A 12,590-nucleotide genomic window follows, 5' to 3' on the forward strand; every position below is an offset into this window, starting at 1 on the left:
ATAGCTCACCCTAGTAATGTTCATCGGAAGGAATTTTTTTATTAACTGAAATATATTTGATTTAAAAAAAACTGAAATAAGGATAAGGAATATGATTAACGGTCAAATAGCTATAGGATAGGGTAGACCAACTTTTTCTAATTCTAATTAACTAATAATATTTAAAATTTCTGAATAAATATTATTAGAAAATATTGATAATTTCGCAATAGCCTTTATGTTAAATTGTCCATCTTTCATAATTTGGAAGAAATTATTTCAATCTTTATAAACAGCATATAAAATGCCCTCAATATATTTACTCAGTAAAAATTTGCTAAACAATGAATATGAAAGGATTAAAAATATAGTAACCGTAAGATAAGATAAAAATAAAAATTTGACCTTTATTAATGATGGGTGGTGTATATTTTATTATAGCAATCGTCCCATATTCTATAAATCAGGGATGTGAACCCGGACCCTGAACCCTCATATTTTGGCTGAACCCGAACCCGGACCCTTTTAAAAAGTGGAGGGTTTTCAGGGTATTATAAAAAAATTTCTAACATAAAAATTTTTTTTTTAAAAAAAATGTAAATATAAAATTTTTATAATTTTATTAATTTTTTTCGTGGAATCATTTATTATATATTAGCGTTTTTCTTCCTGGACTTCATTTCATTTTATTTAGAGATATACCATAAATTAATAACAAAACACTTTGGACACATTTAAGCTTTAAAAAAATTAAAATATTCAAAATGCTTGATTTGATTATAAATATTTAATTGTATTTATTATTTTATATTACCTTTCAGTTATTAAGAACCTTATTTGATAATAGTTATATTTAGATTTTTTATATACTTAATTAATATATACTATGTTGTAAATAATTATATCAATATTTTATAAACAGTTGGGAAAACCAATAATCCTATTTTGAAAGATAATCTTTCCATAAAATATATATAAAAAATTATTATATTTGAGTTAAATAAAATTGTGATAATACCCAAAACTCTATTAGGCTACTACAATATCTACTGATTGTGGCGAGAACAATGATAATGAAAGCAATATTGATGATCTGGAAATTTTACTATTAGATAGAGAGAAAAAAATCAAATTATCGTTAGATAGAAAGGAGCAAAAAATACCTATTGTATCTTTATTAGAAAAGTTCTCCGAAGTAAAGAGAATAAATAAAGATGGAAATATTTTAAAATTCTGGGAAGAAAATTCTTATATATATCCAGAATTATATACCTTGTCTAGAATCGTCATGGCTGTGCCAGCGGCACAAGTACAATAATTTATGTATTATAAAAATGACTCTTTTAGGTAAGCGTAGAACGAGGATTTTCTTCGTTGAAATATATATTGTCCAATTTACGAGGTAATCTGAAGGAAGATATTTTAGAAGATATCATGATTGTTCGATTGAATAAAATATTTAAAATATAAATTATTTCATTTTGAATTATGAATGTGTATATATTGAAGTATAATAAAAATAAAAAAATGAATGAAAAAAAAGTCTTATTTTGAGTCATTATTTTCCCCTACCCGGACCTGAACCCTGGACCCGGGTCCTTTTTAAATTTATTACAGGACTCGAACCCGGACCCTTTTTTTTGTCTAAGGGTTCACATCCCTGCTATAAATTAATTGAAGGACCAATATGCATATAGGAGAATATATATCTTGTGAATTTTAAAGTAATTGAAGAAATAATAAACACAAAAATTAATATAATAAAGGATAATGCAAGTAATGTAGAAAGGAAACACAAGAATTAATATAATAAAGGATAATGCAAGTAATGAAGAAAGCCTGGACACTTGTGAGAAAAAAATAATATCGAATACATTGGGTCTGCATCTCATGGACTTAATTTGCTTTTAAATAATCTAGCAAATAAAATATTGCCAATATAAAAATGAAGCAAAAGCCCAAAATATCATAAAATATGTAAAATTAACACTCTTTTACATATTTAAGGAAAACAACTATTTAAGGATAAAAATAGGATTATTTCCTTAAAGTTGCCTAGCCCAGCTCGTTGAAAAGTATAGTTTTTTTGATAATTTAAAAATGAAAATATTTTGAGGTTACTTCATATTTTTATAGAGATAAGAGACAAGATTTAATCTTTTTGATAATGAAATTTTTTAAATGATCTTACAGCGCTATATTATTTTATAAAGTTATTTCTACACAAAACAGTAATGGAAACGGACACACCAAATTTATCTGACGTTCAAGCATTTATTGATGTCAGAAAAATCTCTTACTAAATGAAATTATAGAGATCGAACAATATAAATAAAATACGGAGATTGTTTGTTGCTGCGATATACATTACCCTGATCATATAACTGACCCAAGATATTGCGGATTTAATTTTAAAGACAATAAAGTTGATGAGGATTAGATGTTATTAAACCGATTTTCTGGATACTTGGATGTTGCGAGACAAATTGATCGATTTTAGAGATCTGGATCGTATTTCAAACGAAGATAACAAATAAATAATTGAAATTTTATCTTGTTTAAATAATACTAATAGTATATTTTTTAAATGAAATATGAAAAAAAAAAATATTGACCTGTAAAATAATTTTTTAAAAGAAATTTCCCGTTATTTTCCCCAAATTTACCTCATTTATAGTTTCCCGGGAAATTTACATCCCTTGATATAATCAAAATAAATAAAGTGTGAAATTTGATCTGGAAGAACGACTTGAGGCACAAATTCCAAAAGGTAAGTCAACATATAGTCCATATCTTGTGCCTAAATGATTTTCCTACCAGACACCGGAAGAATTAACTTTTCCCTATAATAACTCACTTCTCGTTAATTTGTTTGATATTCCGTTTTAAGAATATGGAGGCACAATTAAGGCATTAAATATTTATCCGAGCTAAACAATTGCTTTATTTTTAAATTAAACTTTCCTGTTTTACTCATAACTCACTATGTAGAGGTTATTGTAGGTATAAAAATGTGCTCTTCATATATTTCCTAATATTTATTTATAGACGATTTTTGAGATCAAAGATGTTTGTGTTAAGATTTGTAAGGGCTAGATGATTTAAACAGGAATAGCCCCAAATTAAGAATTGACCTTTTTTAAAGGAATTTAGGTTATACCATAAAAGACCGAGCGGTTCTAAGATATACAGAATCTGGTCAGATTAAAGGACACGTTGAATAATCGCATTGATTATATCTAGTGATACGTCCTTAGAGGTAGTTCAGACTATGTCGTCCGAGTCCACAGGACTACAACCAGTGCGAAGGTGTGGTAGAGTAATGAGCAGTTGAGACGAATACCATTAGCTCACTTCAAAATTTGAATTTTACAAATAGAATCCTAAATTATGCGCACTTACGTAATTATAATAAGAATGTATCTAGTAGAAAATTGTATATATATTAATATATTTGTAAAAAATGTATCGGTTAAAGATATCTAAATACAGATAATTTTTTAGGAAATATATCTTTATATGGATCTATTTGAAAAGTATATTATAACAACTCTCGTAATGAATATTTATATTTGAAATATATTTTTTTAAACTTATTTCTATTTATATTCAAACATTTAACATATTTCTATTTATATTGAAACAATTATTTTGAAGCATATTTCTATTTATATTCGAATACATTTTTTGAAAATTTGCCCCACCCTGCTTGCAGTATAATATGTTGAATCAATATTCTATCACCATTCGATTTTGATAAAATATTAAATATATTAAATTTAATTTAGATTTAGTCTAAATAGCTTCCAAATACTTATTTTTTGGAGATATTAAGGTTCAAAGTGAAAAAAATCCTATTCTTATTATTATTGGTTCCCATTCAACTATTGTTTATTTACAACTACAAAACTACATGATTTAAATAGTAAATATTTTTTACAATACAGTATATAGACCTGTCCGCCAGTCGATATTTTTGTTCAGGCCGAAAATGCACGTTTATGAAATCCAGCCGCCGATGTGCCGGTGCATAAATCTAAAAAAACATAATTTTCATATTTTATTCTAATTCAACATCACTGTTATAATTGTATATGTCATCAGGGAAATGTCTCTAACATCGGAGATGATAGATCTTGATATCACTGTTCCATACCCTGATACCCATTTTCAAATTTGGCGATTACAATTACGATAATAACAAAAATGTCCAATTGGGAACATTAAAATTAAATGTGGCATAGTATTTTAATTAAACTCGAATAAAAAAATTGAAAAGGATTATCTCAAACTAGGATCTCTTAGAGGAAATATAAATTTTTCTTTCGAAATTTAAAGAAACGATTGAATTTCTATCTTCATAAGGACATGCATTAAAATTGGCATTACTTTTCGGCAGTGAAATAGCAACGCATTTTATAGTAAGATAATGAAAGTTCGGAAATTTTATCACTTAAGGAGAATATGTTAAAAAACTTGCATTACTATTTCCTGTTCGCGATTTGTAAATGTAATATTATACAAATATTTTAATATTTAATTTATTTTTTATTTAAAAAATTATTTGGGTGTTGACTTTTCTTCTAAACTCAAGATTTCAAAAATTTTTAATTGTGTCAAAATATATAATAGTTGCATGGTCGAAATTCATTATTAAATATCATAAACTTATAGAGAATGATGATATCATCACATTAGTAAATATAGAGATTGCAAACCAAGAGGAAATATCAAATACATATTATTTGACAAGGTTAGCAAATAAGCATTCTGCAACAAGCACACATTATTATTTCACCATAAGTGACTGGAAAACGCCATTTACGGGATATGGATGTTCTAAATTCTTGAAGAAAAAGAAGGATCGAACTTCCGAATTTTTCCACAATATTTTTTATGTTCCTGCAAACGAACTCACCTAGTGAAAGTGTTTTCTCTGACGTTGAATTCAAATAGACCATCCTTATGTCCGGTAAATGTAAATAAAATTATTTTTATAAGGATAACTTTAAAATGGCAAAATTGAGTTTGAATTTTTTTTTTCAATAAAGACAAAAAATTATGCCGATATATCTGTATGTATATTTGAATTTAGTTTTTCTTAAATTCAAAGCAATTTAAAAATATATATAGTATAAAAAATTTATGTCGGTGCGCCGATTTACGCAGCTTATGTTTACCGCTGCTAAAAATGAGCGTGCCGCCTACCGCTGATTAGATTTTTAAAACTCGCGCCGGTTGCCGATAGTTTCATCGGTGCATTTAAGTATGGTCAATTTGGAAATCTTAAAAAATTATCGAGTATTTTATTTACTGTACAAGATCTAAAATTGACTTTTTTATATTACCTAAGCTAAATTTTAATTTTATTTTAAATTATCATTTACTTTACACCCCTTATAAAAAAAAATTTTAGCATGGAACAAAATGGGAAAAAATTTTGGAATATTTCGTAACATGATAGTTTAATGCTTTTTAACCTATTAGATATAATTTATCATTGTATATATGATAATATCGTTTGATAAAAGATTAAAACGCTAAAATATATGGTCATGTTAAATGAATTCTATTAGTTAAAGATTTTGCTCGTAGATGATACAAAGGTTTGGGCATCTATTAACGAAATCTCGAGGCTTAGGCAATATTCGCCTGGCTAAAATATTGAGTTAGTCGTTTTTGATAATCGTCTCAAATCGAGCCATTTAATAACTACTTTTCGGGTATGTTTTTTTTCTTGTTAAAGAAGAAAATGTTTTTTATGGATCTAGTTGCCAAAATATATTTTAATTTTTGTATATTAAGATAATAGTAAAAATGTGATTGAAATTAAGTGAAGTGTCTATAGCAATTTTTGGAACATTATCAATCATATTTAACCTTTTACATCATAGTTTGCATTCAGCTACTAATACATCATGTGGTACTTTATCATCCTCACGATAAAAATCTATCAAATATTCAATTTTTTCTCTATCAAGATAATATAGATTTGGAAATGCTGTCTGCAGATGCGTGGCCAGCTTGGGGGGTGGGGGGTTTTATACGAAAATTTAAAGTTTATTTTCTTACATTTTATAAACCTTTAACACTGTCAACCAAAATTTAGTTTATCTACTAATGAAATGTTCAGATATCCAAATAGCCAAAATTTATTGAATAGAATTATTTCTGAGACTTCTTGTGCTACAAGAAGAAAAAAACTGCAAAAAGCATGACCGACAAGATGAGGCCTTTGACATCAGGCTATTACAGCATTTTAGGATCTAAAAAGTCTATTTTGAGTGCCCTTCGAGAAATTTCAAAATGGGCTTAATCAGATATATCTGAAGCAAATACATTATTAGATTCAATATGACTCGATTTTTTCTTGCATTGGAATATATTAATAATATCTACTACACAACAATTCTATGCAATTTTCAAAAAAAGGATTTATTAAAGTTATTACAATCGCAAATATTATTATATTACAAGTTGGATTATGAATTTCACAAGATTTATGTGATTGTTGATGTGAAAACGAAATTATATGATCTTGAGATTCGCAAGTTTCGACTTTCACTTAGACAAATAATCGTTCCAATATTTACCTGAACTCAATTGAGGATTACTATAAAATAACCGTTTTTTTTCACTTTTATTTTTAGACTCAAATCAATGAACGATTTGTGATTTATCAAATGGCTCTATCCAATTTACAAATACTATATCTATAACTCCCTCTGATCAGGATATATTAAATCTTATATTGAAAAAAATATGATAAAATTTAACTGATTTTGTATCTCGAATTCTGCCAACCACTATAAGACTCTTATATTGGCATTTATAAAAGGTTTATAATTTGATAAAAAATAAATTCTAACCTTTTAAATAACTTTGTTGCAGATTTTCAAGTGTTTATAGATGGTAATATTTTTCATCCTGCATTTATATTTTATTGGGAATAGATAAAAAAAAAGGGATCGTAAAAGAGAACTAAAAAATAAATTGATCAATTTTATAAGGAAACAAATTCCAAGCACAAATATACCTAACTATCACATAAAAATGTCATCCAATGATTTAGAAGATTTTTTTGGAATGCGTTTCTTTAATATTACTAAACTGAAATTCCCAAGCAAGGTCCAAGGCCATAATAATTTTGAAAAAATTCCCCTAGGGGAGAGGAGTGGTTGTTTATCGGATTCAAATTTTAAAAAATTTGCTACTGTTAAAAGCAAATAAAAGACTAAATTTTTTTGATGCACCACTTTCTTTGAATAAAATATATAGATAAAAATAAATATTCTTTTGTTTTGTGTACTTTATATTATAAAAAAGAATTAAAGCGGTCGCGCTTCTTTTTTTTTAATTTAAAGCGTGAGCTAGCTCTTATTAAAAACTTAATGGTGGGATCGAGAACTTCTTTTTGACTGGAAGGACAAAATTTAAAAATAAGCGTTAACAAATCTGATATAAAATAATAAAAGTTTAATATTTTTTTAAAGTAAAGTTTCTTCTTTTTTCATTTTAATTTAAAAAATACTATTTATCAATTAAATCAAGTTCTTTTGCTTCTTCTTTATTAACATTTAAAATAGTGATACTATTAATCATTGTTGTTTCATCATAGAGTATAAGATTTAAGACCTGTTATTTCTGAAAACAATATTTCTGCAAAACACGGGAATTGTTAATAGCATTAAATTTCACATACTCTGAAAAAATCGAAAATTTTTTTCCTTACTTTGTTCTCTTAACTAACCCGAAATTATGGTAGGACAAATTCGAACCTTTCGTATTTTAAAAGGGTTTTTTTGGCTTGAACTTTCCTTTTTTAAAAATCGGCTCAAATCGAGCCGTTTAAGAACACTACTTTAAATCAAAGAAATTTAATTCATTTTTAATAATATCAAAATGATAAGAATAGTAGCTAATGTGAATATACTAGACAATTCGATTTAAATAAATCGAAATATTCGAAAAGTTTTTAAACATCAATAAAAATACATAATTATATAAAAATATTTCACAACTTTTAAAAATTCTATTCTAAATTTTTGCCAAATTTTAATCAAACCGTTTAAGTATAAATTAATTAATTTTGTTATAAAACTTTAAAGTGCTCTTGAATTTGAATATTTCTAATATCTTGGCAAATTAATTTACATATGAATATTGTTAAGTTAAAAATAATGTTTGAATTATGTAATTATACTAAAATGTCATGAACGAATAGAATTTCGTCTTTTTATTTAAAAAAAAATTATTCAGAATAGATAATCTTAATTTACCTAACAGATTCAAAAAAATGCCACCAAACGTTGATCTACCAATTGTTAAAGTTTAAAAAACAGTTTTATTCAAACAAAAGTTCTCCAGGTTTATTACAATTTTACCCCGGACATGGAATTAGGAAATTTTGATACCACTCACAAATTTATATTTAAACTATCAAAAAATAGAAATAAAAATTTATTTGCTAGAATTTGAGGCGATTTTTTTTTGAATTTTTTATATATATTTTAATAGTTTGCATCAAAGTGTTTCATATAAAATTTATTATATCAGAGAGACCTGCAATAGAAATCTTTCAAGATAAATCCTGAGTCGGCCTAAAAAAAAATTTTTACTAAGGTTTTCTATAAACCTGGGCCAAATATTTTGAAACTCGACTATTTTCATATAATATAATATAAATATATAATATATTTCAAAATTGATTCACCTCACATATTACCATTTCAAAGCCATTTATATGTCTCGATTGAATATACTTATAAAAAAAAAGTTAAATAGTTTTTAAATTACACTAAATATAATAATTTTTATTTTTAGTCAGATTACAATTTTAATTTGTCATACACTATTATACCAGGTAAATAAAATAGTTATTAACTTAAAAGACTAATTTTTATTTTTGGTCAAATAGTTATTAATTTAAAGACCGATTATTATAATTTTTATTTTTAATCAATCAAATATATAATCTTTCAAAATAAAATATATTTCGCCTAAAATGAACACAACTGTAATCTTTTTTTGGTATTAAATGGAAAATAAGCTTTATTTTAAAATAAAGAAGATAATTTTAAAATTTATTAGATAATTAATTATTTTTTTTCTTTGGTATTAATTGAAAAAGAAGCTTCATCCTAGAATAAAGATGATAATGTTTAATGTTATTAGATATTAAATTATTTCTTAGTTAAAAAAAATTAACTGTTAAATGCAAATTGATATGTATTTTAAATTTCAGAGTCGAAATTTTTAAAACCAAGGCTGTAATTTTTTTTTACAAACCTGATCCGATCCATACATGGCACCTTGGTTTCTGTAAATTTACGAATTTGAATGCGTTCTTTAACACTAACATATTCGATTTTTATTAATGAACAACAAACGCGAACGAATTCATCTTTTAAAATATTTGTAGCACTACAAATAATATCTATATTAAAATGTTTGATTAAACTTAGGTAAATTAGGAGTTTTTATAGGGCCGCCGAATTTATTTTAGCCCCGGGCCGCCTCACAGCCCTGATATTCGACCATTTTATAATTGGTTGCTATTTTAGCTTTTGTTACAAGACTATTTTATTAGAACTAGAAATCTTTACAACTTATAATTTTGCGTTTATAATAAAATTAAATTTAACCTTTTATTTGCGAAATGTTCTCGTTCTAAATCTCCCACCCCCCGCCCGCCATTTTTCCCCGATTCTAAAACCAATGTGTAATGCCGTCAATTACAATCAGCCCCACAATTAGTGACTTTGAACAATTATAAATAGTAAATTTAAATAATTATTCTTTTGTAAATGAGTTAATTTATAGTAATATAATTTAATTATTTAATTAAAATTTGTCATTAGTTAGAAATAATTATATGTATAAATCGCATAAAATAAAAGATTAAAAATTTTTGTTTGGGGGTGATAATTTTTTTTTATGACGGTGGGGGGTGTGGTTTTCTAAACATTCATTCGACTCTCCTAAAGCCAACCGATCTTATATCGATTATATTAAATTTTTTTCCTTTTTTGAACCGAAAACTTTTTATATAGTTGTTTTATTTTTCATGACTAAGAAAAAAGATATATATGATAATAAAAATAAAAGTCATATTTATTTTTGGTTATAATTTATCATTAAAAGAAGTTAAAATCAATAAGTTTTATATTTTTTTTATTTTATATTGTATAAAATATAATTTTAATCGATAATTTTTTTGGCGAAGACTCTTAAACATAACATTTTATTTATCAAAACGTTTATTTTTTTTGTGTGTTAAATAAGCCTAATAAAAACAATACTAAGGTACTACTTTGTCAAACTTTGAAAATATAAAAGTTATAATTCCGAATTTAATTTGAAATCGCATCGTGGCAAGTTAGTATGAAGATCTTCATTGTTGGGGAGTGGGAAGTTGTATAGACGCTATCGCCATTATAATACAATTGGAAGGAAATAGGGGGGATAGCAAAGGGTAGGGGGTTATTTCCATTTTTGTGCTGATTTGATTTGGGTTTCCATTTTTTAAGTCTATTTTAATTTTTAATTTTCTTTTTTTTTGAAATTATGATACGGCTTAATATCGTCATTGACTTAGATGGTGTAAAAATGGTAGGGGAAGGGTCACTTTATATAATATGGCTCTGAATAGAATTTAATAAAAGATGAAAAGCATATTGGAATTTGATTTTAAATAGCATTACTTATAATTTATTAGACTTTAATCGTTTATCAAGTTAGGAAGTATATAATAGATGAATCCAAAGAGAAGGTAAGGATAGCTTTAGAAATAAAATTTTTGTTTTTATACTGTCAAAACAATACATTTCAGACCAAATCAGAGCCTTGTGCAGATATACGAATTTTTATCTTTAGACCCGAGCCCGGCCCAAATTAATGATTGAAAAATAACAATTTCTCATTATTATTATAATTTTAAAGTTAAATAAAAAAAAATTGTGAATTGCTTTGTCCAAATCACATAGAATATTCTAAAATATTTGTTTTACATTATATTAATTTTAAGTAAGAAATTAATCCTTAAAATTCATTTATATCTATCATTTATGGTATTCAACTGCATAAATAATTATATTGTAATATTACAAATTATTATTATATTTTAATATTAGAGAATATAAAAGAAATTAATCATATTCTTTGGATAGGCCCCGTCTCAATTTAATTTGTTTTCTGAGCTCAATCGTATATAATAGGTAATAGCGCGGCCCAATTTTCTTAATTTATTTTGACCCTAATCTTAAGCTAACAGCATTTTCCATTTTTTTAAATTATTTTTATTATAAAAAAATTCGTTTAAAAAAATAAAATACTTATTTGTGTTTTTTTTAAATTTAACCTTAAATAAGTAGCCTGACTTACATGCGTTTCGTCAACGGGTACAAGCAAAACGATCCCGCCCGCGGAATAGAATATATTCTTGATTTCGACTTTTTGGACACTTCCGTGATCTCTGATTTGCCTATGAAGGCTGATGAAAGCGCCAATCAAGACATCAAGATTATTTCTAAAAGGTAATTTGAAAAAAATTTCGCATTCATTTAAGAATTATACGTTAAACATCCAAAAATTGATTATTTATTTTTATAGGTATATTGACTAGAAATCTGCAAGGCCTTAAGGCCTGTAAAATTATTTTAGGCGCAGCCGTAGATTTTTTTTAGCTTGATCGTAAAATCTTTGGTCCAGCGCAGTCCGTTAAGATTTTTTTTGACAAGTTACCTAGCTCTGTCCAAAAAGATGCTGTGAATGTTATGTGGCCCTTGCAGATCTCAAAGACTATTCTCTGAAAGTGGGTAGAGTGCGGGCCGTATTTTCTTAAAAATTTTATTGAGATGTACTTATGTAATTTAAATATTCAGCCAATATTTATAAAGTAAAATTAAGAAATTTAATGTGAAACTAATAGAGGTCGAATTTTTACTCAACTTTTTGAAAATGAATGATATCCATTTTTAAGCCCTGCCTGAATTTAAATTATTTTTCTTTAGCCCAGCCTTTATGATATTCCAACTAATCAAAATGATATAATTTAATTTGAAACTCTTCGGCTTGACACGGTTTAAGAAAAAATATTTCTAGTCCCGGCCAGGGTTTATTGGTCCATATTTTTATTCCTGCCACAACCGACTCCGGGTCGGATTCCGGTCCGAATCTTCAGTTCTTTGATTTATTGTTCAAATTGGACAAAATAAAATTTTAGGAAAAAAACACGGTTCCACTTATTTCATGGCAAATAACTTATTTTATTACTATTGATATTGAATCATTTTGGACTGACTATGCAAATATATGAATAGCTTTGGCATCTCATATTACTATTTAAATTTTACTTTTTTTTATATATATTTGTAAATATATTATTTATTTCGAACACTATTTAATATTATTATTATTATTTATAAATTAATTTAATTATTTTTCATTATTTATTTTTTAGTAAAATTATATTTTTATTTAGTGGTTGACCTTTATTTACTTATAAAGAGAAATTCAAAAATACAACAATAAAAATAATAAAAATCAATTTTTTTTTCAAAAAAATTAAAATTGAATAAAATTTGAATAAATTTTTTTTTATAATTAAGTAG

The sequence above is a fragment of the Gordionus sp. m RMFG-2023 genome, chromosome 2 (assembly GCF_954871325.1).
Source record: "Gordionus sp. m RMFG-2023 chromosome 2, tfGorSpeb1-WG-v2, whole genome shotgun sequence".
In the NCBI taxonomy this organism is placed as follows: Eukaryota; Metazoa; Nematomorpha; class Gordioida; order Chordodea; family Parachordodidae; genus Gordionus; species Gordionus sp. m RMFG-2023.